The 27,204-nt window shown below is 32.0% G+C and overlaps 1 long non-coding RNA gene and 1 pseudogene across 3 annotated transcripts in view; one reads left to right on the top strand and one right to left on the bottom strand.

The window, feature by feature from the left end:
- The first annotated feature begins 2,627 nt into the window (after positions 1-2,627).
- LOC140685887 (uncharacterized) overlaps positions 2,628-27,204 on the top strand; it is a 359,629-nt gene continuing 335,052 nt past the window's right edge. For all 3 annotated transcript variants that reach the window (XR_012059343.1, XR_012059337.1, XR_012059340.1), the window contains exons 1-2: positions 2,628-2,780; positions 12,476-12,580. This is a non-coding gene — a long non-coding RNA (uncharacterized lncRNA). The remainder of the gene's footprint in view (positions 2,781-12,475; positions 12,581-27,204) is intronic.
- Positions 6,247-6,525, bottom strand: LOC102529293 (large ribosomal subunit protein P1 pseudogene; annotated as a pseudogene).

Below are 27,204 nucleotides of genomic sequence, written 5' to 3'. Positions count from 1 at the left end.
CAGAAAATCTGAAGGCAAAGACAATGGAATGTCTTTAAAATGCTGAAATAACAGTAACAATATCAGCAGCAACAACACCACTTGCACATTTACCAAAGTAGAATTCTGTACCTACAAAATAGCTCTCAAGTGAAAGTGAATGAAGACATTAAGAAACAAAAAGAAACAGCCGATTTGGTTTTTTTTCCAAACAGGTTTCCAACACAAGAGAAGATATAGAAAGTTCTTCAGGTTAAATTCAGTAATTACAGATGGAAGCACAGAATTGAAGGAAGAAATGACATGTGCTAAAATAGGCAAACATGTAACTAAATATAAAAGTACAATGATGGTTTATAGCAGTAATTATAATATCTTGTGGGTTTTTTTAATACATAGAAATAAAATTTATGACAAAATAATGGAAAAGAGAGAATGGGAAAAGTAGAATTAAACTATGTTAAGTTTGGTTATAATAAATGAAGAACGTAGCCTAGAATAACCAATAAAATACTTATACAAGTTTGTACATCAAAAATTAGAAAGAATATGCAATACTGAAAAAGTTAAGAAATGAATACAACAGCTAAAAACAGGTAGGACAGAACAGAAGAAAAAAATAGAAAATGGTAGATTTAACCCAACTGTTCTAGTAATTTACACTCATTATGAAAGGACTTAATCCTTTTATTAAAAGCTAAAGTTTGTCATACTAGATAAAAACACAATATATTCAAATTCATAGTATACATACTTTAAAAATAAGGACACAGCTATTTAGAAAGTAAAAGGCTGAAAATCCTATCCAAAAGAATATTTAAATGTCAATACTAATATCATACAAAGGACATTTAAATGCAAGAAGAATTAGAGACACACAAAGGCATTTCATAAAGAAGAAAAAAGGCCAATCAACAGGAAATATACTAATACTATAAATACCAAACATGCTTTTTAAAAAGGGAACATAATAGTAAGAGATAGGTAAACCAAAACATAATTAGATGTTTTAACACACTTCTTTCAGATAGTGGTAGTAACGAAAGGAAAGATCAGTAAAGACCATGTCAAGTGTAATGTATTTTAAAAACGCAAATTTGTCTTATCATTTGCTAAATGATATTACACTAATGGAATAAAAAAACAATCCAAAAAGCCACTGAAAAAAGATCTGATATATTTCAGTACACATTACGATAAAACACCCAGTAATCTAGAACCAGAAGCAAATCTTTCCAAATTTATACAAAATTATCTACAAATAACCTGTTGGTATCTTATAATTAATGGTTAACTATCAAACTTGTTCTCTTTTTTGAGAATAAAAGACATAAGGGCATTTCTTCATTTTTTGGTTCATTATTATAAGGTAATTCCTAATCAGTATAATAACACCAAATAAAGAAAGACAAGGATTTTATGCAATTGTCATGATTATATGTAAAATCTTATAGTACCTATAAAATGAACCATTAGTAATCATAAGTGAATTAAACGAAATTGCTAACTACAGAATCACTACATATAAATCAATTATATTTCAATATACTGCAACATAAAATTGAAAATGTAATTTAAAAATTTCATTTAAAAGAACCACAATATATTAATTATTAAAGAATATTCAAATACATTCAGATCATGTTGCTGACAGAAATTTTAAGACTTAAAAGCAGTTGTATAAAATAAGTCCATGATTAGCAACTAAGTTCTTAAAAATACTAATTCTCCCCAAATTGTTATATTGAATCAACACAATCCCAAACAGGTTTTACAGCCTTATTTTTGCGAAAGTTTACAAAATTATTTTAAGTTTATATATAAATAAAATATTTGAGAATAGCCTAGATAATCTTGAAAAAGAATCCAAGTTGGAGGATTTATTCTACCAGACTTTAAAACTTTCTAACACACTACATTCATTAAGAGGGTGTAATTTTGATGTGAGTACAAAGAGATGGAATCAAATAGGCTGTTCAGGAATAGATACCATATATACCCGTCAACTGTTTTTCTGACAAAGATACAAAGAAAAATCACAGGAAATGGTTAGTCATTTCAAAAATAAATTAAAAAATAAATGCCGCTGGGACAATAAATAACCTTAAGAAAAGATAAAACAAAATGTGGTCTCTATATCATGTATATCATATCAAATAATGACCTTTATTTTTAAAAGCAAACCCCATCCAGAATGATTATTAAATACGAATATGTACTTTCAAAATGTGTTTTATACTAAAATGGCATTTATGCAGTCACTTATATGTTCGTGAAGGGCAGTACAATTTTCAAGTTTCTGAAAAACACATTTTCATGATTCAGTGGCCTAATAAAAAATTCCTAAAAAAAAAACCCCAGCAAAGCCATTTTCTCTTCCCTGAAGAAACGGCCTCTGTGGTTTCTTTCGTTCCTTTTCCACAGAATTTCAAAAGTATTACTTATGAACGTAGCTAGAATAAGGAAAGCAGAGGAAGGGTGTTCACTTACCCAGAGCCTCGTCGGACAAGGTCCTGAAGGAGACGGGAGGACCGGCTGACGCCAGCACTCGGGCGGAGGGGCTGCCGGGCGCGCCTTCCGCACATCCTGGTCCTGCGGAGCTCGCTCCACCCGCGCCGCCCGCGCGCAGCCGCAGTTGTGTCCAGCACGCAGCTTTCGAGAAGCAACGAGGCGCGGAAACCACCTGGGCCGGACTTACGGGTAACTCAACCCCGTGAAGGCCTGTGTGTGAAGAAGTCAGATTCCGGTTGGCGGGAACAGAGATTTCCCCCTCTTGCAGCACCGGAAGACCAGCCTCCTACGTAAGTCCCCTTGCTTATTAAAACCTAAAACCGCCACCTACCAACCTGGAGTGACTTGCCTTTTGGGTCTCGTCCCTCCACAGACGGGGGGCCAGGCCAGAACTTCACCTCAGCTCCACAGACTGAACCAACAAATCCTTCTCCTTCAAGAATCAAAATGATTTTTGAAGTGTTTCTGTTCTTGGCTTGTTTACGAAAGGAGTTCTGAGTTTTCTGAAAAGTCTATTTATAGAATAAAACTTATTCCACATATTTAAAATTTCAGGTGGGAATTTTTCTTCTCTTTGAGGTTTCAAATATGTCTTTTTGAGTAGGAATTTATAAACACTGAATTATATGTTGAAATTTAATTTATTTTAACAATTCCTATTAATAGATGAAGTAAATTATATTGGGAGAAAACTTTGCCCAAAATAATCATTTAAAATCACAGCAAATAGTAACTTCATATATTGTTGATAATTATGGAATCATATTAGTATCCTGACTTTTAATATCTAAGTCAAATGTTCCTAACAGTTCAACTTGCTTGTGTCCTGCTATAATGTAGAAAAAAATTTTTTGAGACCTTCTTTTTAATACATGCACTTAAAACTATAAATTCTCTCTATGCACTGATTTAGTTACATCCCCCAAGTTTTGGTGTCTGTGAATTTGTTTTTTATCTCAAAGTATTTTCAAATTTTTTCTTGTGATTTCTTCATTGACCTATTTAGGAATGTGTTATGTAATTAACATATACTTCTGGGGTTTTTTTGTAATTATTATATCTTTTAGATAGATTGTCTCATATCATTTTAATGAACCTCGTTATCTCTAATAATTTTTGTCTTAAATCTACTTCAATAACAAAGTAGCCATTCGAACATTCTGAAGGTTGCTATTTGCATGATACATTTTTCCATTTTTTAAAAATTTTCAAGCTATTAGTATAGTGAATCTAAACTATATCTCCTGTGGACAGCATATAAGATCTTGGTTTTTTATACAGGCAGACAATCTCTGCCTTTTAAATGGATACATTAATCAATTAACATTTAAAGATATTGTTTATATAGTTGAATTTACATTTGTCATTTTACATTTTGTCTCTGTCTTATGTCTTTTTTCTTTTATTTTACCTTTACTGTTCTCTTTTGTTTTCAATGAGTATTTTTAATACACCATTTTAATTCCCTTAGAGATTTTTAAATTATATTCACCTTATATATTTTCCTACTGGTTGTTCTAGGGCTTACCATATACAGTTTAACTCATCAGAATCTACTTTAGATTTAAAACAGCTTAATTCCATAAAAGCACTTCTCATATATAGCTTTATTATCCCTGCCCAACTTCTGGGCTATTATTGTTATACATGGTGCACTTCTATGTTATAAACCAGAAATACATTTTGAAAATATTACTTTATATAACTTTATGTCTTTTAAACATGGTCAAAGATCACACATATAGAGACAGAGTTTGTTGTATTAACCTTGTTATTTACCATTTTTTGTTCTCTCCACTTGTTCCTGTGTATTTGAGTTACTGCCTGGTGTCATTTTCTTTGCTTACTCCAGTGCAGCTTTGTTCCCAACCACTGCCTTTCTGCTATTATTGTTAAATATAATTCTCTTCTATGTGTAATAGGCCTTGCAATGATGTTATATACTTATTTTTCAAATTTAATTTCTTCATAAATCAATTAAGGGAAGAAAGGAGAAGAAATATCAAATCATACTGTCTTTTTTATTTACGTGATTACATTTAAGTGGTCTGTATGTGTGAGCTGTGTGTGTGTATGTATTCAATATTACTGTCTGAGTCACCTGCTTTGAGCCTGAAGAATGTCTTTTAGTGTTTCCTGTAAAGCTATGCACAAGAAATGAATTCTTTCAGTATTAGTATGTTTGGAAATGTCTTTGCCTTCATTTTTGAATGATACTTTTTCTGGATATAGGACTTTGGCCTAATAGGTTTTCTTTTGAGCACTTTGGATATGTCATCTTTCAACCTTTTAGCCTTCATTGTTTCTGATGATATATCAGCTGTTAATTTTATTGAGGTTCTTTTATTTTTAGAGTATTTCTCTTACTGCCTTCAAGATTTTCTTTTGTCTTTGTTTTTCAACATTTAAAATACTTAAACCCCAGAAGTGCTTTTCTTAGTTGTCTCTTTCCCTGGTTCTCTCTCAGTACAAGTAGAGAATTGTGCAAGGGTATTAGCCTCTGGTCTCCCTGGTCAGTCTTTCCCCAAGTGGAACCTCTACCTTACAGTCTGGGGCAGCGGTGATTCAGGATACAGTATTCTCTGTTGCCATGCCTGAGGCAGAGCTTCTGCCTTGTGATTGGATGCTTAGTGGAAGAGACAATCTTTTGGCTATACTCCTTCCTGGAAGAGAGCTTTTGCAATATGAAGCTGATGGTAATGAGAAATGCTGGCAGCCTGCCCCTCCCGGAGAGACAGTATCCTTTGGCTGGAGGCTAGAAGGAAGAAAAAGCCCATCGTCTTGGACACCTCTGCCCAGAGTTGAGCTTCTGACACTAAAATGGGTGAGAAAGGGGTCATGATTCAAATGCCCAGACCTTCATTGTCCCCCCAAGATTTAATATTTTTTTCTGACTAAATGGTTTTTTATTTGCTATAATTCCTTAGGATAACCTCCAGACACTTTAAATAACTATTTTTAAATGCATTTCACTAATTATGGTTATGTTACTGGAGAGACATTCCACAGAATTACTCATGCTGCCAGAGAGGAACATGTCCTTCTATAATTTCTTGTTGTTTCACATGACTTCTGTTACTGGGAAAAACATGATGCCTGATAAGAGTATATCCAAATGTGTTTAAGCCACTAGAGATTATTTAAAATATTTCTCTTAATAAGAGCAAGTTACAAAATTGAATAATGATAATAAAGTCTTATTCAGCTATTGTATCAGTTTTCTACTGCCACTGTAACAAATTATCAGAAGCTTAGTGGCTTGAAACAATATAAATATATTACTTAGTATCAGGAGCTCAGATGAACTGGAAGAGAGAGCTCAGGTGTTGGAGTAGCTGATTAAAGCAATGAGCCAAGAATGAAAGAGTTAAGCCTTTAATCTCTTATTATGCTGCTATAACCAAGAAGCGAAAAGTGGAGAAAATACCAAATTTCCCATCTCATTTTCCCCTTGGAATTTTGCACCATTGGAGAGTGAAGAGCATCAGTGCAGATGTTGAGGTCATTTCATTCTTATGAAGGAGCCCTGAAGAGTTCAGCAGTTTTATGGACTCTGGCATTGAGGGTGCTGAGGAAGATTGCTTGGAATGGAAAAGTAGTGGGTACTGAGTTTGAGTGGGAAAAAACATCTTCAACAGGACTCCCTCTTCCCCTACTTTATTTTTTTTTAAGAGTTCAGCATTTTATCAAACATATTACGAAAGAGGTTTAGTAAAAAAGACCAAAGCCAATGTCATCATCAGACTCCTCAAATTCTTATTCCTTTGCTTCCACTTTCTTCTCATCAGCTGAGGCAGCAGTTGTGGAGGCGGCAGGACCTCCTGCTGGGGCAGGTCCACCAGTCCCTACATTGCAGATGAGGCTCCTGTTGTTGACATTGATCAGAGCCTTTGCAAACAAGCCTGGTGAGAAAGGTTCATCATTAACACTGGCTGCTTTAAGGAGAGCATTGATCTTCTCCTCTGTAACCATCACTTTATCATTATGAAGGATGTGGGCTGAGTCGATGCAGATGAGCCCAGAGACTGAGAACATGGTGCAAGTGAGTGCTAGGCGGGGGCTGCTGGGTGCAGTGCTAGTTGCCCAATGAAGTTAGGGTCTTACCCAACAGAGCCTTAGCTTCCTCGGAATGATTGAGCACCTTAGCAACAGCTGAGTTTTGAAAGCCCTCCTCCCCTACCTTAGAAGACCTTGTTAGAGGTGCCTGAAGACGACCTTTGCTCAAGGTCTCAAATAATGAGACCTTAAAATGAAGGCATTTGGACTGGGAATGCAAATATATGAAAGAGTAACCAACCAAGAAGGCTTAAGTCCTTAACTGCAGCTCTCTTCAGAGACTGCGAAGCACTGGCTGTGCACAAAGTCAGCCGTGGGGAGGGCAGCTTTCCCTGTGAAGCCTGCGGGCTAAAACCTGTGTGATTACCTATGGTCCATCTGGAAAAAAATCACACATAGGTTTTTAACCACTGCTGGACTTCTCAGTTATGGTTCTATAGATCTGAAGTCCAAAATTGGTTTCACTGGTCTAAGATCAAGGAGCCAGCTGAGTTATATTCCTTTTAGAAGACTAGTAAATAATCCATTTCCTTTTCTAACTGCTAGAGACTACGCACATTCTTAAACTCATGGCTCTTCCCTCCACCCTCAAAGCCAGCAACATGGATGAAATCTTTCTTACATTGCATAACTCTAACCTTGCCTCCATCATCACTTCTCTGATTCTGACTCTCCTGCTTCTCTCTTCTACGCTGATACTTATAATTACAGTCAGCCCACCTCAATCATCCTAACCTCTCTAAAGTCTGCTGATTAGCAACCTTGCTTACAACCTTAATCTGCAATTTCAGTTCCCCTTTACCATATACCTTTACATACTCTGAGGCTCCTGTGATTGGGGCCATTATTCTGCACACTGTATTTGCATCTCAAAAGCCATTTAACTGTCCCTCATAATGCTTCAAAATTTCAAATATAGCCAAACCACTTACTTAAATTACTTAGATCATCACCTACATGAAGTTTCTGTTCTTTATTCATGTCTCACATAAATATTCAAGTCAAGCAAATGTTGTTTTGTAAGTAATTATAAGATACTGTCTCACGTGGCCTTTCCCAGTTTTTCTCACCTCCTACTTCTAATTGCACCCCTGTGAAAGGTCTTTAGACTCTTCTTGGTGGTCACTCATATTCTCAAAGCTCCATCTTTAATTCCATCCTAACACGGTTGCTATTTACTGTATCCTAAGAAATTATATCAACACTTACTCCACTTTGGTATCAGATTATATGTAGCACTGCTCATTTAGCAGAATTATGAAAAGACACCCCTCAAAAAAGGAACATACAAAAAACCACTGTATGTGGAAAGGGGGAGGGTAACTGTATAAAATAAATATGAGCATTCTGACTAAAGGGCATTGAATAAAGAAAAATTATGTGTATGTAATAATGTTTGAGGTATTATTTTTTTCTTTCTGATGTCAACAGGGTCTATAGTGATATTTCCTCTTTCATTATTAATACTAGTAAGTTGTGTTCTATCTCACACACACGCACACGCACTCACACTCTCCCCACCCCGTTTTCCCCCTCCCCCCACCAGGACCCTCTCTCTTTTCTTCTTTTTGTCTCTAAGGTTAATCTTGCTAGAAGTTTATCAATTTTATTGATCTTTTCAACTAAATATAAATTTGATTCTTTGTTTTTCTCTATTGTTTTGCTGTTTTCAATTTTATTCATTCTTTCTTACTCTCATCTGTATTATTTTCTTTGTTCTTGTTTTACATTTAAATTTTATGGTTTTGTTTTTCTAGTTTCTTAAATTTAAAGCTTAAATCATTAATTTTATAGTTTTTTGTTTTTCTCTTATATATATGTATATATATGCTTTTTTCTCTAAAAACTCATTTAGTGGCATCTACAACTTTTGGACTTTTTTCATCCATACATGTGTTTTATTGTTTATAAACTATTTTGTTTTGTTAAAAATATTTTCTTATTGGTTTTCAGTTTCATTTTATTATGGTCAAAAAATTTGGTCTATATATTATCAATTATTTCGTTTTTTAATTTTTTCAGTGTTCCAGTATATGGTCTGTGTTTGTGGATGTTTCATGTACATTTAAAATATATTTGTCTTCTGCTGTGATTGGTTGTAGCATTCTGTAAATGTCATTAAGTGAATTTACTTGATAGTGTTTTTCAGATTTTCCTTATAATTATTGTCTGCCTACTCATTTCATCATTTGCAGTGATACAAGTGTTGAAATATCCAGCTATAGTTTTGGATTTATCTATATCATGCCTTAATCATTTGCATTTTTGCTTCATTTACTTTGAAGCTTTTTAGCTAAATCCATAAATATTTAGCTTTATTATATGTGTTTGGTGAAATGATTACTTTGTCATTCTGTAATGCTTCTTTGATTCCTGATAATAGTTTCTTGTGTTTTTTCCCTATGTAAGTATCTGATTCATAATAAGCATTTTCTGTTAGTTACTGCCATTATGATTTTTTAAAGGTCTATAGGCTGTTTTTAAAAATATATATATTTTCATTTTTGGTGGGGGAGGGAATTAAATTTATTTAGTTAGTTATTTCAGTGGAGGTACTGTGGATTGTATCCAGGACCTCCTGCATGCTAAGCATGCTCTCTAACCACTGAGCTGTACCCTCCCCTCAATAGTTCCTTGTTTTTAATTCTATTATTACTTGTACTAATATAGCTGCTCCAGTTTTTTTTTTTTTTGGAACAGTTTTTATGTGCTTTACCTTTTTCATCTTAAATTTTATGTATTGATGTGTTCCTATTTAAGCTGTGTTTCTACTAGATAGCATGTAATTTAGTCTTCAGTCTCTGCAATCATTTAATTGGTATGCTTAGATTGTTTATATTAAATGTAATTATTCATATGACCAAATTAAAATATAACCTTTTGCATTTAATTCAATATGCTTTTGCTGCTTTCTTTTCCCCAGTTTTCCAACTATGTTTTGATTCCTTGAGAATTTTTATTCAATATCTAATGTTGATTTATTTTCCAATTATATTTTCAGTACATCTTAGTCTGCCTTTAAATAATACTATACCATGCAAGTAAGAAACTTACAATGCTATAATTCTTCCCTCCAATGATTTGTGATATTGTCATCCCATACATCTGACAAATACCCAAATAACTGTCTAAATAACAAACTAAATGATATAATATATAATAATAAATAAATAATTTAAAACTAAAATCAATAAGCAAAATAAAAATAACAAAACCTGTCTAAGAAACTTAAGATTTCTTTATGAACTACTGACTTAAATATATAAATATAATTGGTTAAACCTTTATTAGTATTCTATTACATAAATGTATTCAATTCTGTTGTAATTTTTGCCTGTTGGGATTAGTATGTCATATTTTATTAAACGTTACAAGTAATTAATATAAGAAATACACCTTCTCATTTGAAACATTACAATTAAGAATATTGTTAATATAGGTTTGATTTTTTTCCCATTAGCAAACATAATTTTGAAAATATGGGGAAGAATAAGCCCATTTCTATAAAGGAGTTGTGTGTCCCTATATGCTTTAAATATACTGAGGATGAAAATTTGATATAGTAGTATGACTACATGTTGTTAGAAATTTGGGACTAGAGCAAGAGACTGGAGAAGCCCATGCTTCCAGGAATTATTATACATGAGGGTCTGATGGACTTCCTTGATGCTTTCTATAATTGTAAAATTAGATTCAAAACTCCAAAGATGTTTTTTCTTTAAATTACTTTACTTGATGTTGTTGAAGTATTTTCTCAAGCTTGAAATTTTATTTATTTTCGTTTTATCAATTTTGTATCTATAGATACAGTAATACCATCCCTATAGAGTCTTTTGCACATTTTTCTGATTTTTTTCCTTGAGAGTAACATTCTAGTCACGCTACATGTATCCATTAATTAGTTTTCATTGCAAAAAGAATACTGTAGTTTAGATATAATAAGATAAAATATTGAAAATAAAATTAATATAGAAATAACATATTAAGAATATTTGCACTCTATTTGCAATCATGACTACTTATTATTTACACAAGCTGACTCTAGAAATATTGTATTTATTTGGATACCTATTACAGTTGGGTACCTTGGGGTTTAACATTGCTATTAATGCTCAGTTTATTAATGTGTCTTATATTTTAATCAGTGTTTTCATTTATACTAGTTCAAAAGATTCTCAATTTATTATTTTATGCATTTAACATATATGTTAAATATTTAATAAGATTTTATTTTAAAATTATGGATTATAATTTCTTTTTCTAAAAATCCTGTCAAATTATTTTATGTATGAACATGTAATTACAAAATGTAAGCTTTAAAATGCAAAAGAGGACTAAATTTTTTTAATCTCTTCAAGTTATTATAATCAATTTATAGTATACATTTGCCAGTGGTTGTAATTAGGAGTGGAGATTTTATGAAATCATGTAGCTCAACTGACTAGAAAGTAAAAGTTGACACAGTGGTAAGGTATTCTTGAAGCATTTGCAAAATAAAATGAAGGAAAAATCTTCCATGAAGACAATAGGCAGGGTTGTATTAAAATGAATACTTAACCATTTGCAAATACACAGGCTAATGAATTTATAGGGAATGGTCTCTAACAAAGAAAGGTAATCTTAGTCAAACAGTGTGAGGCAGGAGAATGAGAGACACATTTTACTGCTATGAATGTATGCTGTTATGCAAGGAAAATTAAGAGTTCATGTCAGTCAAAGCTGTGACATAACTCTTGGCCCTCAGAAATTGCTAAATATTCTCAGCAGTTGCTAAGAAAGTAGAGATAGGGGAGTTGATAGCAGAATTCCAATTATAGTATTTTCAATTCAGTGTGTAAATCTGTTTATATTTTCACTCCAGTATGTGAATGTGTGTGTGTATGTTTCCATGATCCTTGATGTAAATCTGCTGTCAATATGTTAGTTGACTGTCTAGTTTTGCTAAATACTATACACACCTATAAATCCCTGTTAAGTTAAATATTTGAAACCGTTCCTGTTTCAAATTATTTGTATGAACCTATATATTTAAATATGATTGCACAGTATTTTATAAAAAGTATACTAGCATAAATTTACCAATTTGAGTTCTTGGGTCATGCATATATTTTAACAGCATAGCAAGGTAAGATGAAGTAATCTAACTAAGCTTTAAGTCTGTCTGAGAAATAAGACCAATTGCTTGCATAAGATATCCTCCAGTTGGGAGCAATTTCGCACACTAGACATAACTGTAGCCAAGTAGTGTGCTTCTGAATGTAAAATCAGATTGAGGGAAAAGTGATTTTAATGAGTATTTCTCTATCCTGATGAATTACTCTTCTTTAACTTAGAAGTTTATTTTGGTCTAAGAAACTATGATTGATGATGATCCACCATCAGCCATCTGTTTTCACTTGCCTTTACCACAGCATCCTAACTTTCAACATTTTTCAAAACATTTTATATTTCTCATGTTTTAGCTTTTATTTCAGGTTACATGCTATCTAAAATCATGTCAAGTCCCTGTGTTCTATCAATAAAACATCAGCAAAATATTAAGAATCATCACATGTATTCTGCAAATATCACCCATCAAATATTTGGAAAATAGTAAAATTGGTTCTGTGATAAATCAATCATGAACTCATTACTCAAAAGGTTTAGAGAAATTAGGGGTGCTATGACGTGATCTTTAAGTATAACACATAATATATGTAAAATATATATAATTATATGTATATGTATATATACACATGGAGATATATATTTCGGATTGCTGTAACAAATTACTAAAACTTAGTAGTTTAAAACAATGCAAATTTATTATCTTAGAGTCCTGGGGTCAGAATTCCAGCATAGATATCACTTAGCTAAAACCCATGCATAAGCAGGGTTGTATTTCTTTCTGGAGGCTGTAGGTGAGAATCTACTCCCTTACCTTTTCCAGCTGTGGAGACCACCTGCATCCCTTGGCTTGTGGCTCTTTCCTCCATCTTCAAAGTCAGCAATGTCGGGCAGAGTTCTACTCATGCTGTGATCTCTCTGGTTCTCTGTAAGTAGGAAAGATCCTTTTCTTTTTAAGGACTCATAATAGATTGTGCTCACCTGGGGTATCCATGGAAATCTTCTATCTCTAGATCGTTAAGCTTAATTATAGCTGCAAAATCCCTTTTCCCATGAAGTTAACATGTGCAACAATTCTGAGTATTATAAAGTGGATATATTTTGGGGCCATTATTCTGTATAAATTGCTAATGGAATATGAGACCTATTTAACAGTATCAAAAGTCATTTGATACAAAATGTGAAAAATCATAATTACTTTCTTTAGGCTTCAGATAATGCATTCAGTTAATATTTTAGTGTAATATTGAATAAGCATATATTTATTGGCAAAATGTAAAAAAGATTAACTGTAAAAGAAAACATTTACAATATTGTCTTTATTAAAATTGAGAATTTTGGTCACCAGAAAGCAGCATTATGTGACTGAAAAGACAAGCTAGAGTTCATATACAGATTATAGAAGGTGCACCCACAAATCAATAATAAATGGGCAGAAAATGTATTAGAGAAAAGAAAAAACAAAACACTTAAATGCTCACTTCACCAAGAATAAATTTAAAAATATCAGTTGGCATCTGTAATGAATTTCAATGTTATTAGTCACAAGGAAAATGCAAATTAAAACAATAGTGCTAAAAGTGTCCTCTTAATATGTCAGCTACTCAACTCCTTGACTCTTTAAAAAATATGTCATCAACCAGTCATTTTATATATTGTTTCCAGCTATTATAGTAGTGGAAGAGGAGCAAAAGTGTGCAAACTTATATTCTTGACATACCAGAAAATTGCTGATATTTTTACTCATATTTTACTGATATTTTTGCACTCTTCCCAGACAATGGAAAGATACTGGAATAATACACATTTTTCTTCCTACTCATATGTTATATGATCAGTTTTATTAGATAGATATGAACATTACATAAGATATTATTGCAATTTTATACTGTCAATGGTAGGTATATTTACTGACACATTTTCTGTTTTAAATGATTCCTGTTTAATTTCAAATCTTTCTTAACCATCTGGGATAATTTTCTCTATACCTTTTGTATTTCTGTAAGTACAGATATGCTATTGATGAATATTTCACTTTATCTTTGTCTGAAAAGCCTTTTACTTTTTATTCTGTTTGAATAACATGTTCCTTCGTAGAGAATCTGGACTAGTAAGTATTTTCTTTACTACGAAAAATTTGATTATATTGATTCTGGCTTCCATTGTTTCTCATAAGATATCAGTTTTCAAAGCAATTGTTATTTGTTTGAGGCACTCCAACTACATTGCACTAATTTTTAAATTTCCAACTTGTCTTTGATTTTTAGCAGTTTTCCCTAGTGTATGTATATTTGCTGCTTAGTGTTTTAGGGCTTCTTGAATTTGTAACTGGTTGTTTTATACTCTTCTATATTTCCATAATTTAGGCTATGTTTTACTTATCTTAACAATTAGCCAATTATTTCCTCAAATATATCTTTTAGGCCGTCCACTGTTTTTGTTAGTTTTTTTGCATATTTTTTGATTAAAGCATAGTAGAAAAATCAATGAATTTATGTATATAGAACATGATGATTTTTTACAAATGTATAAATCTGTGTCACCACCACCTAACATAAAGTAGTCTTGCCCTTTCTTGAACCCATATGAACTCCCACTCCAAAAGTGAAAAACCTAGCTCTCACCATTTTCTATCCATTCACTTAATTGTTCAATTCCAGTACACATGTATACATGCATTGTTCATGTACTATAAATGTAACAATTCTGCTGTGTCAGAAATGTTAGCCAGTACCTCTGCCTCCACTGTACACAAGTATATCAACTAAACTGCAGTGTTTATATACAGTTTAATTTTGCCTTTACTTTTAGAGATTCTATTCATTTCTAAAGTTACTTGGATCAACATTTTTCTCCTCCCTTCCTCTTCAAGTTTTCACACATGCATAATTCAGTTAAATTGTTTTTTTCTCATTGTGCATCCCATCCTGTAATTCCCTGACCTACAAAATGATTTCTTTTAATTTACATACATTAAGGTTCACTCTGTGTGCTATAAAGTTTTATAGGTATTGACATAAGCTACAATTGTAGTATCATACAGAATAATTTCAGCTGCTCTGAAAATCCCCTGAACTTTGTCTTTTCAATTCTCACTCTCTGTCCCTAGAACCCATGGCAACCACTCATCTTTTTTTTTTTTTTCACTGTTTCTATAGCTTTGCTTTTTCTAGACTGTCATATAAATTAGGAATCATACAGTAGTCTTTTAGGATTGGCTTGTTTCACTTAGCAATATGCATCTAAGATGTATCTGTTTTTGCATGACTTGATAGCTCTTTCTTTTTATCTCTGAATAATTTCCCACTGTATGACTGTATACCAGTTTTCCAGTTGTGGAAATAACTAGTCATACAATTAATGGATTATATGGTGAAATTTGGTAGTTTGTAAGAAACTACCAAATTGTCTTACAAAGTGACTGTATCATTTTGCATCCCTACTGGCAATGAATGAGAGATCCTTTTGCTCCACATTCCTGCCAGCAAATAGTACTATGGTTTTCTCTTTTTTAAAACCATTTTAATAGGTGTGTAGGGGTATCTCGTTGTTTTAGTTTCAATCCCCTAATGACTAATTATGTTTAATATCTTTTCATACCCTCATTTACCATCTGTGTATCTTCTTTTTGAAGATTTTTTGCCCATTTTTAAATGAGTTCAGATTTTTTGCCCATTTTTAAATGAGTTGTTCCTTATTGTGGAGTTTTAAGTGTTCTTTACATATTTCAGATACAAGTCCTTTGAAATATACATATTTTGCAAACATTTTTTCCCAGTCTGTGGTTGTCTTTGTGTTTTTCTATGAATATAATTTTAATGTCTATAACTCTGTTTTTTCAAAATTTGACATTGATGTACATTATATGGGATAGTTTTTGTTTCTTTTGCTAAGTGTTCTTTGGATTCTAAAAGCTGAATTTCATCAGTTTTGGAAATTCCGTGTGTATTTTCTCACTCTGTAAACGATTTCCTTCTTTCTGTTTTACCTGCTTTATGTTTCTTGAATAATGAAACTTCTATTATTCCACTACTATAAATTCTACAACTGTCTTCTAAGTTCATAATGTTTTCACTCTTTTTATTCTGTTTAGTAAAAGATGTGTTTAATATCATTTCTCAATGCATCTGTTTTTCCAGCATTTTTTTTTTTTTTGTAGATACTATCTTCTTTGGTGAATGCAGTATCTGCTTTTTATTCTGAAGATGTTATTTTGAGTGTTATGCTTTCTTTAGCTCTATATTTTATCTATGTCTACCTCCTTCCTTTCAACTCTATATTACCTTTTTATATTTTATTGATGCTTAGATCAAATAAACAATTGTCTTAATTACTCTTGTAACTACGTGAAACTTTTTTTTGAAACTCAGTGTTTTGATTGGGTTTCAAAAATAAACTATTGATAACTTTAATCAAAAAGTTGAAATGATATTCCAGCTTTTCTGAAGCCTTGACCTTGCTGTGATTCACACTTCTGATTCTATCTACTATACACTACTAGAATATCTTTTTTTTCAGCACCATCTTTATTTGGCTTTTATTTACTGCATTTATCTTCTTAACCAATATACCATCTTTATATACCTATCCTTTTTATGTGATTCATGCAAAACAGTTAGCTTGCATTGAATATACTGAGATAATTTCTCAATCAACATGGTAGCTAATTACCTTTTTAAAAACTGTACATGTTTCTAGTTAAGAAGGGGAAGGAGTACAGAATTGCGGAGAACGAGGTGGAAGAGGAAGAGGAAAAACAGAAGGAAAAGAGGGAGAGAAGGAGAAGGAGAAAAAATACACATAAAAATAAAATGGAGCAGAAGAAAAACCTGGTTATGTAAAGAGGCATTTTGTATGGGAACTAGTCCTTTGCATAGACCATCATTATGATTAAACAATATCTATCCCACAATACATTCAATATCACAAAAATTTGACTAAAAAACAATCTATTCAGTTGCTACTTTATAAATACAATATTTATACAAAATAATGAAAAATATTTATAATTAAATTTTAAATGACTTTTTCTTTAGAATACTTTATTAACACATTCCAAATTGTTCATTAATGAACACTGTTTATCATTAGTTAGATATATTTATTTTGTAATAGCTTTGTTGTTGGAATTATTGAAACATTGCCAAGTCAGGCACTGTTTTTAAATATTCAATAGCTGGCACATTTTGGAAATACAGAAATTTAGAAAAATAATTCAGATAAAAAGTCAGGAAGATAAGAATATAAAAAAATGAGTGAATATTATATGAGTTTATCTCTTCTATATTTGAAAAATCCAACATCTAACAAATTTTAACATCTAAGAAATTTTCTCATAAAATGTTTAGTCTCACGTAGGCATACAAATATTAACCATAGTTCAACTTGTGAAATATGAATTTTGCTCACAGACATCAAAATTAAAAGTTTTTTTATAGAATATATTATGGGCACATCTACATCAGTATATTCCTTTCATTTTGTTTTAGTTTCCTATATTAACATTCTTATAATCCACATAAAATTCTGAAAGGAAGCTCTTCTTAGCTACATTAATTCTTTTATGCATTAATTAGGTTAGTCAATTATTTTCCCCAGACACTTCAAGAAATATCCTCATAATATTGTTAAAATATATTAATAAATCAATATATTAAATCAACATAGTTAAAATTATTAAAATGTATTACTTAAAATGCATTAACATAATTTCAAAAGTAATTTATTATTAATGTTGAAAAAGTAATTTGGTTCACTTAGCTTTAAAAACTTGTATCAGGAAAGCATTTTGAGTAAAATCATCAAATTCTATGTAAAATATAAGACTGCCAAGCTAATTTAATTCAACTTAAAATAGAAGAAGGTCTATGAAAAGCTATTTTATATATTGCTAATTTAAAAATCAACTTTTAAACTTCAGTCTGGTTTTGTAATATTAAAAAGATTTGTATACTGAAAGATGCTATTAATAATTAAATCTAGAAATACCTTGATGCAGTTAGAGTTCTATAGCCCCCACACACAACAAACAAAAAGTACCATAAGACATTTTTATAACACGAAGCCGGGATTAGCAAAAGAAAATGAGAGAGGTAACAAACCAATCCATGGTACTCTAAGTTTGGGAAAGAATATAAGAAATCTGCCCTCAACTTTCCCATTCTTTAAATATTCACTGCAGCTATGAAACCTATTATAGCTTGATATAATCAGTTATTTACTCTTTCCTGCATTTTCAGCATTTCTTTTAAAAACACTTAAAATGATTACTCAAATCTGTTATTTTACAATATTTTAGGCTTTCTATTATATTTATTAGAAGGTTCTCCCCACCCAAAGAAATAAGTATCTATTTATAAGGCATAGAATAAAAAAAGAAGATAAATAAACTTAAATATAAACCAGAAACAGACTCACAGGCGTAGAATACTAACTTGTGGTTGCCAAGGGAGTGAGGGGTGGGAAGGGACAGACTGGGAGTTTGAAATTTGTAGATACTGACATATATATATATAATAGACAAGTTTATACTGTATATCACAGGGAAATATATACAAGATCTTGTGGTAGCTCATGGTGAAAAAGAATGTGAAAATGAATATATGTATATTCATGTATGACTGAAAAATTGTGCTCTACACCAGAAATTGACACAACATTGTAAACTGACTTTAACTCAATAAAGTAAAAATACATACATATTTATAAGGCATAGAAAAGTGTAATACTATTTTTCTCTGAAAATCAGTATATCAACAAATACTGACTTAATGAACAGCATGATATTTTACAATATTTTAATACCTTTTTTTTTTAACAATGAAAGATGCTAAGGCATTACTTTTGTGATCTATTTAAAATTTTCACAGTCTTCGACCAGGAATTTAGAGTAACCAACAGTGAGATGCAAAAATTAGGACAAGAAACTTGCATTAACATGAAAAGCCTACTCAGATTAGAGACAGCTATCTTCACTAATAAACTTTGGATATATCCAGGGGAGTGGGTACAGTTCAGTGGTAGAGTGCATGCTTAATATGCACAAGGTCCTGGGTTCAATCAATCCCAAGTACCTCCATTAAAAAGAAAACAAAAAACTGGCTATGTCTGAAGTGTCTAAAGTACTGGATTTCCTTCAGAAGTCCACATTTTGGGAGAATTACCAACAATTGTAGTATAAGCAGGAAAAAGCACTAGAATTCTTGGAAGTAAGCCATATAAACATCAGTTCATTTGTTTTACAGAATTCGGAAGTGAGTCAGGTCCATCATTTTTAACATATGAAGATTTTCTATCCAAAAAATCAAAAACAAAAACAAAAAACTGCCTTCAGTTAATCTAGAACTGAGAAAAATATCTAAAAATAGAAAGCATACAGAAACAGATCCAACTTCAAAAAGAAAAATATATACATAAATAAGAATTTGCACAAGTAAAATAGAACTTTGCAATATTATTTGTTAAGGCAATAAGATTGAAAATACCATATTTTAAAAATTACCATAAGCAACTAAGCAATATACAATACTTTTCAGGTGAAAGATTACTATCAAAATTCAGTTTTTAAGTGATTATATTATCATATTAATGGAAACATGATAATTCACACTAACTTGGACAGAAGCATTAATAAGACTGTAAATCAGAAATTGTAGCAATAATATATGAGAATCTTATTTTTCACAGCACTATACTGCCAAATTAAATCTTGGATGGAAATTGATGTTCCATTTGATTCTGTAATTATTGACTTGGCCATGAACTTGCTACTCATTGAAGATAGTTATGAATGATTGCCCAGCTGTTGCTGGCAGGTAGAGGGGCTACAAAATGAGCAATAGTTTCAACTTTCTATTGAAGATTCTCTGAGTGAATGAAGTAAAATTGGTAGTTTCTGGCATTTTACAGCTTACTTACAACTGTAAGAATTATGTTAAAGTTATAGATTTGTACAAAACGTGTGAATGCAACCTAGTATTTCCTAGCAGTATGCTTGTCTTTTCTGTAACATGGAGTGAAATTTAAACATTGCTGGAGGAGAAGGAATGAAATTCTGAATGTAAATGTATCCAATATATATTAGCAGCATAAGGTGTAAATTGGCTTACTTAGTTAAAACATATTTAAAATTTATTTTGACTTTAACTCCTAAGATTATTAATTTGGCATAAATTTATGTAGTTATATTCTAGGATTAGTAGTGATTTTGCTGTAGCAGTAAAATTATCTTTCTGTGTGAAGTATTGAAACATTAGTGTATTTTTTCTCTACAAAACATTGGTATTATCTGTGAGAAACAAGACTTACAGTGTGAAAGAGTATAAGGTAAAATAATTAGGAAATGAACAATTTATTCATGCCACCATTTTGTTACAGCAGGACAAAATATTTTACTTTCTCTTGAAATGTAGTGAGCGAAGAAGAATATACCTCACTTATAAATGATTTAGGTTTTAAGATATATAGGATTAGAGACTACAGTGTTCTTTTCTGTTACGTTAAAATCATGGAATTGAATATTGGCCTTATGGTTAGTTCTCCAATAAGGGTTGTCATTACTCTGTTGCATTTTCAGTAAGACTTATACTTAACTTTCACTTTCCCCAAAACAAGCCAGTTTCTAATTCTTGACGGAAGATTCTGAAGACAGAAGCAACTTACACTTCTATCTGTTTATAATCCTGATTTGAATGATGTATTCACAAGTTGGCAGAGATACAGCCATATCGCCTGGTCTAGCTGATTATCATGTCTTAGCAAATGAAGAGAGCCCTAGGGCATTAAGAACTCTCAACTATTAATATTGGTTTTGCCACAAGGCAGTTACATAAACTGACAGTTTGGCAGAGGCATGCCTCTTAGCATACTCATATACTGATTACCTCTGAAATATCATTAATATCGCTAAGTATTCAGTTACTCACAGTTCAATTTAAAAAGTCAGTCTTTATGGAAGCAAAAAAGTATAAACAGATTATCTTGATGCTAATATGACTTGTTACACTGCAGTTTATCAAATTGAACACTTTAAAGAAAAATAATGACAATATAGTAAAATGTGTGCCTTTTTTTTCTGAGAGTGTCAACTGCATATGGAATGTGCTTCCAAATTTTAGGCTTCAGAACTGTATAAGTTTTCTCACAAAAGTCATTTGGATATAGAGATCATTAAGATTTTTTAATTAATGTTAATTTTATTTGAACACTAAAAACAATGTTTTTCATTAAAAAATTTTAAAAACAGGAGAATATATTTTATAAACAATGTATACCAATGTTATAATTGGTGCATTAAGAACACTTTTACTATATAATGTTAATATTTAATACTGCTTAAATATCAGTAATAAATGTGAAACAGAGGAGCTTGCTTTAATATTCAAAAGTTATTCTTTAAGGGCTCCATTTATTTATAATTTTCAAGAGTTACATGATTGATCACAATTATCTAAAAGATTATGGATAATATTGGAATCAATCATATGAAGTAAATTTTTACCTAAGTTTTATCATGAATACATTTCATTTTCCATAGAGAAAATAATTTTCTCCCACAGCTTCTTTATTTTTAGGTCAGAACTTAATACTAAATTGAAAGACGAGATTTCTAAAACAAGTAAGTGGGCAGTTACCCATCCAATAACCTGGTTGTAACATGTATCTGACTACATATTTAAATTCTACAACCTTGAATTAATGTTTTAGTTTGATAATTATAACAATATTATGTTTAAGCTTTTTTTTTTGCATCCTCCATGCCTAAAATTAAGCAACAGCAAGTGTGTAGAGAAAAGATTTTTAATTGTTCTGATTATTCTTGCTTTATATAAATTACCACAGATCTTGGGCTAAACATTCACAATACCCTGTGATGCTTCTACTTTCTCTAATCAATTGTCTCTTTCAATCTCTGGGAATATTTTATATCTCCTTCATTCTTCACAAAACTCCAATACTACATTTGATACATGATTTTACCATGTATTTTAGTGAGAATGTATAAGCAAACAAAAGACAGGTCCTCGGCAGCATGTAGAACCTGTGCATGTAGACTCTATCTGCCCCCCTATTATAATTGCTCAAGTTTCCCTGATATGCAGTAGATCACATATCCTCTTGGTAATGGAGGACACTGCTCTCATAATGATGTTTCCGTTCTCCTTTATTGTAGTCTCCTTTCGTCTGCCCTTTTTCTTACACTCTAGTAATTTCTGTACTGTATACATACATCTCCCTGGAACCTATACCTCCATCAGATACCTCTTCATTAGTCTATTTTTAACAAAATTCCTCCAAAGAGTTGGGCATTATAACATTTCTCATTATTTACCTCCCTTTCTCTGCCTCTCTCTCCATGATATATTTGAACTATTCTTCCACTGAAGCCCATATATTAAGTTTATCAACAGTTTTCATCATGGCCAATTGAAAGTCTAATACTTTTACATCAGGTTACTTCATCTCCTAAGAGCCTCACTGTCTCTTTTGCAAAATACTGTGCCTGGCTTCCTGACCATCGTGGTAACTTCATTTACTTTCCATTTGTTGGCTTCTTTGTTTCAGTTTCACTTGGCAGATCCTCCTTTTCTTTCTGATTTCAAAATATTTGTCACTCCAAATCTTAATACTCACCCTTTATTTTTTCTTTATCTATAATAAATCTCTATTGATGTATTAAGTTCAGTCACATTAAATGTCAACATAACTTTTTAATAGCTTTGAGATATAATTCACATACCATATTATTTACCAACTTAAAATGGGTATGTCAGTGGCATATGTTCACAGAGTTGTGAAGCCATCATCAAATCAATTTTAGAAAATTTTTACCTCTCCAGAAAGAAACTTCAAACCCATTAGTAATTGCTCCTCATTATTCCCTAGTCTCCTAAGTCCTAGATAACAACTGCTGTACCTTCTATCTCTATAGGCATATATTGTACACATCGTATGAATGGAATCATATAACATGTGATCTTTTGTACCTGGCTTTTATGAATCATTTCACTTAGCTTAATGTTTTCAAGATTTATCCATGTTGTAGCTTGTTCTTTATAATTATTCCTTTTTATGTCAATATTTTATTTTTTGCCTAAAACAATGCCTTAGATATGGATATGGTTAATAAATGTTAGATAAAGAAATTAATAAAATGAGAAGTATAGGTTTGGTTATGTTATTTTAGTTCTCCAAGTCAGAAAATTAAGGCCAAACAATTTGCTATCTCAGAACCTCCAACAAGAGCAAAAGAACAATTGGAAAGGAACATAAAGATTAAGATAAAATGTGAAATCTGCAGAGTATTCCCAGACAGATCTCTTTGCTATTTGTTTGGTTCATATGGCTACACCATCAACATACTGTATTTCTCAAATAAGAGCCTTCTTCTGGAAAACTCATCACCATTCTAGGGCATTTATATTATCTTGACAACTTTAGTATCACTTCTTTGCTAGGCTCTTGGGTAAATTTTATAACCTCAAGAATAACCTTCCCTCCAGTTCTTCCAAATGTAGCATTTGCAGGCTCTACAAGCATCATTACCTTTGGTTACATGGCAAGGGTAGACACAGGCAGGCATGGCAGTCACTGGGCCGTTGAGCCATCAGTTTGGCAAAGACTGCAGCTGAGGAGGAAAGTCATCTTATGCTAAACATACACCCTCCTTGAAGATATTGTTATCTCATACCTGTTTTATCAGTAAAAATCATTTCACATTTAATTCCTGAGTTTATTAATCTTTATAGTTTTATAATTTTTTAAATGTAAAGGGCCATATAGTAAATACTTTAGGCTTTGTGGATCATACAGTGCATGTCATAACTAATCAATTCTGTTACTGTAGTGCAAAAGCAGCCATAGACAACTTATACATAAATGAGCATGACTGTCTTGCAATAAAACTCTATTTACAAAAGCAGATGTCAGGCTGCAATTGTCCTGAGGGTTGCAGTGTGCCAGCCTCTGCTCTACTTTATCATCAACTTCATAAAGATAAATACTGACTTGAGTCTCACTCCATCTGTCACTTCTTTCTTATCTCCTAAATCTTTCTACTTTCTCCTCCTGGTACATTACCAGAAAATTATCCTAAATTCTTCAACTCTTCTTTGCAGTATCCAAAACCTGACCCTCCTATATGGTGCCATTTCCAAGCATCCCTCTCAAATTCCCCATCCATCAACTCCCAGGAACACATAAAAACTTGTCATCAACAGAAAGTCTCCTAATCTCAAAATCACAAACCATAGCTTACTGCTTTCTAAACACAACCTCCTGTCTTTCTGTGTTTTTTTTCTCCTATGACTTGAAATATTTCTATAATTTATAAAATCTAGACTCTAATTCATTGGATATATTCCACCCTGTCAAGTAGCTCTAATACTTCACTCATCTTCTTTCTGATACTCATTTCTGTATTCTGTAGCTGGGATTACCATGTCACATTTTTATGTTCACTAAGCTGTCTTCTCCCTCTGTGTTTTGTTGCATGTGTCTCTCAAAGCGTTATACTCCAGAGGAGCCTCCCTGTATTTCTTTCCCTTGCGCCTGAGCAGGGGTGTCTTGCTGAAAAGAATCACACAGAAGCAAGAGGAAAGTCACTCTAAAATCATAATTTAGTGTCTTAATTGAACTTTCAACAGCTCCTGGGAAATATATTATTGTGTATGCAAAAACCTCTACTATAGTCTTAAAATGTGCCAAGCCTTTCTCACATTCTTGAAACCTCAAAACCTTCACCCCTGTTATTTCCCTTTCTCCAGTTAGAAGGTCTGATTTCCTACTGCCAAATCCAAGTTCATAAATGTGTGAAACTACTTTTGTTGGATTCACTCTATTTCTTCTGTTCCACAACTATATTGAAAGATAGGTCTCTGGCATGAAGGCCAAACCTTTCTCCAGTCCTTTGAATGCCACCTCTTCTAATTATACTTTATTAATTAAAAATAAAAAAATAATTACTCCAGAATTCAACATTTAGAAAGTATATATCCCTTTGTTTTTGATCTCCCATTAATCTTCCTTTGTCTTCACATCCAAATCTACAGAATTGTCTGTATAACTCTAGTATGTATTGCTTGCCTGACTGATATCCATCATTCTGTTAATAAGAACACTGAAATTTTCCTTGGGGAATCACGGTTCCTCTACCCTGATTAACGTGGTTCACATGGAGTTGATTTTTTTCGTTGGCTTCAGAGTTGAAAAGGTGAACAAAACCTGACTGATCAAAGCATTGTATACTCTTCACAATATTTGGTTTAAAATGACTACCTGTCTCAATCAGAGACTTTCAAAACTAACAATGGGTATGTACTGGAGTTAAAAAGACACTTTCTGTTTTCTTACCACACCTTGAACTTCGGAGAATGTAGGACCTGGACCACTTGTCCTGGCTATGAAAAAATTAAGTGATAGTAAAGGAGAGTGGAACCAAAATTAGAGAAAGATAGGCATCTGATCTCATAATTTGAAAGCCTAAATTGAACTTTACCAAAACAGTCAGTACATTTTTAGTAATATTAGTAAATAGACAACCATTTTTATTAGTTTGAATTGTGTACAGGTTACTTAGATACTTCTAAATGTACTTGTAATTGCTTTGTCATTTACTTACTTTACTCATACTCCAATGTAGCGATCATTTATTATTTTAATAAAGTAACTCCTGCTGTGCTTTCTAAGACTACTACATGACCAAATCCAGTAGACCTTACCTTTTTTCACTTAACCTCTTAGCATCATTTGGAAGTGCTTAACACTTCCTTCTTCTTGATATGACATGGGATAATTATGGAAACAGACTGTACATGTCTTTTGTAATAATGTAAGACTGCCTCCTGAGTTTTAAGACTTTCTGAAGGAGGTTCCAACAGAGATCTCTGAGATGTTTACTCTTTGGTTCAACAACAAAAAAATATTTTTCCAAGGTGCCAGCTGTCTGTTATTACTCATGCATAAACTGGTTTAGTAATGTGAAAAACATGTACATTTTTCATTTACTATATTAACTTCATACTTTAATTTTGATCAGCTTATCTGATATATTTTTTAATGTCAGGGTATTACAAATTATATAAGAAATAAATAGACATATTTCCATAGATCTTTTGGACAATTTTCATGACTTTAGCATCAGTGAGTAGATAGCTTGAGTCTGGGAATGTTTTTCCTTCACGTCCAGGTTATGCAATGGAATCAACCTAAATATCTATTGATTTAGCTTTATAAAAGAAATAAATCTTGCCATTTGTGACCTGGAGGATGTTATGCTAAGTGAAATAAGCCAGATACAGAAGGACAAATACTATGTGATCCCACATGTATGAGGAATCTAAAATAATCAAATTCATAGAAGCAGAGAGTACAGTGACAGTTGCCAGGCCATGGGGACAGGAGAAAATTTGGAGGCATTGGTCAAACACTACAACATTTCAGCTACGCAAAATGAATACTTTCTTGAGATCTACTATGCAGTATAGTAACTACAGTTAACAACACTTAACTATACTTAAAATATTGCTAAGAGTGTAGATTTTATGTTGTGTCAATATTTCCCCCCCACACACACACAGCTAACAAGAATAGGAGGAAACATTTGGAGGTGCTGGATATATTTGTGGCATTGATCGTGGTGATGGTTTCAATTATGTTCAGACTCATCAAATTGTGTGTATATAGTAAACTCATCAGGTTATATACAGCTTTTTGTATGTGAATCATATTTCAGTAAATTAGTTTAAAAATCTGTTGATACTAGTGTTTGCAGTGAATCTTATGTAGTTATAAATTATTTTGATGCAAGAAGTGAATATAATTTTTAAAAGTTTTGATCCATAAAAAAAAATGTGAGTCTAGATTATGAGACATTTCTACAAATCTTAGTAAAGAACACAAGTTCTGAAGAAGACTGAATAGTTTAATATTGCAAGGAATGTAATATCCTGCCAAGAATTCACACTGAAATTTATAGAGGAACAGATTTTGTGAAATCATTAAATGCTATTCATTCTGTGTGATGATGTTTTTGTATTGGATTTATTGTGTATAAAGTGATTCCGTATGCTAATTTAAATGGATGAAAGTTCTGCCATGGAATCTTTATGCATATGTACGTGAATATTTCCTTATGTTGTGCTTGGATGTACTCCAATCTCATCCAAGAGTGAAAAATGAACTTTGGGTGAAATTAGAACTGCTACCAAAATACTGATTCCATCAGATATGAAAATTTTTACATATGCCTTGAGTAAAGTGAGCAAGAAATTTGTAGACTTGAAAAATGTTAGCTCATTCACAAAAATAAAGAAACACACATTGCGTGTTTGGCATTACGTAGATAATATTTTATGGGAGGGTGCAGCCATAAGCTGGCATTTGAATGTTAATGTTTCTAAATTTTTCAACAGCTTTGTAGTTTGAACATATATAGTTTGATGTGACACTAAATCACAAGATGTAAGAAATATGTTATACTATATATGATAAACAAAAAGGAAAAATTGGATTGTTTAAATTATGAAGAACATTTTATGAAGCTCTTGTGTGTGA

This window comes from Vicugna pacos, chromosome 2, assembly GCF_048564905.1.
Source record: "Vicugna pacos chromosome 2, VicPac4, whole genome shotgun sequence".
NCBI lineage: Eukaryota > Metazoa > Chordata > Mammalia > Artiodactyla > Camelidae > Vicugna > Vicugna pacos.
Note: the sequence above shows the minus strand (reverse complement) of the source record. Positions and strands in the feature narration are given on the sequence as shown.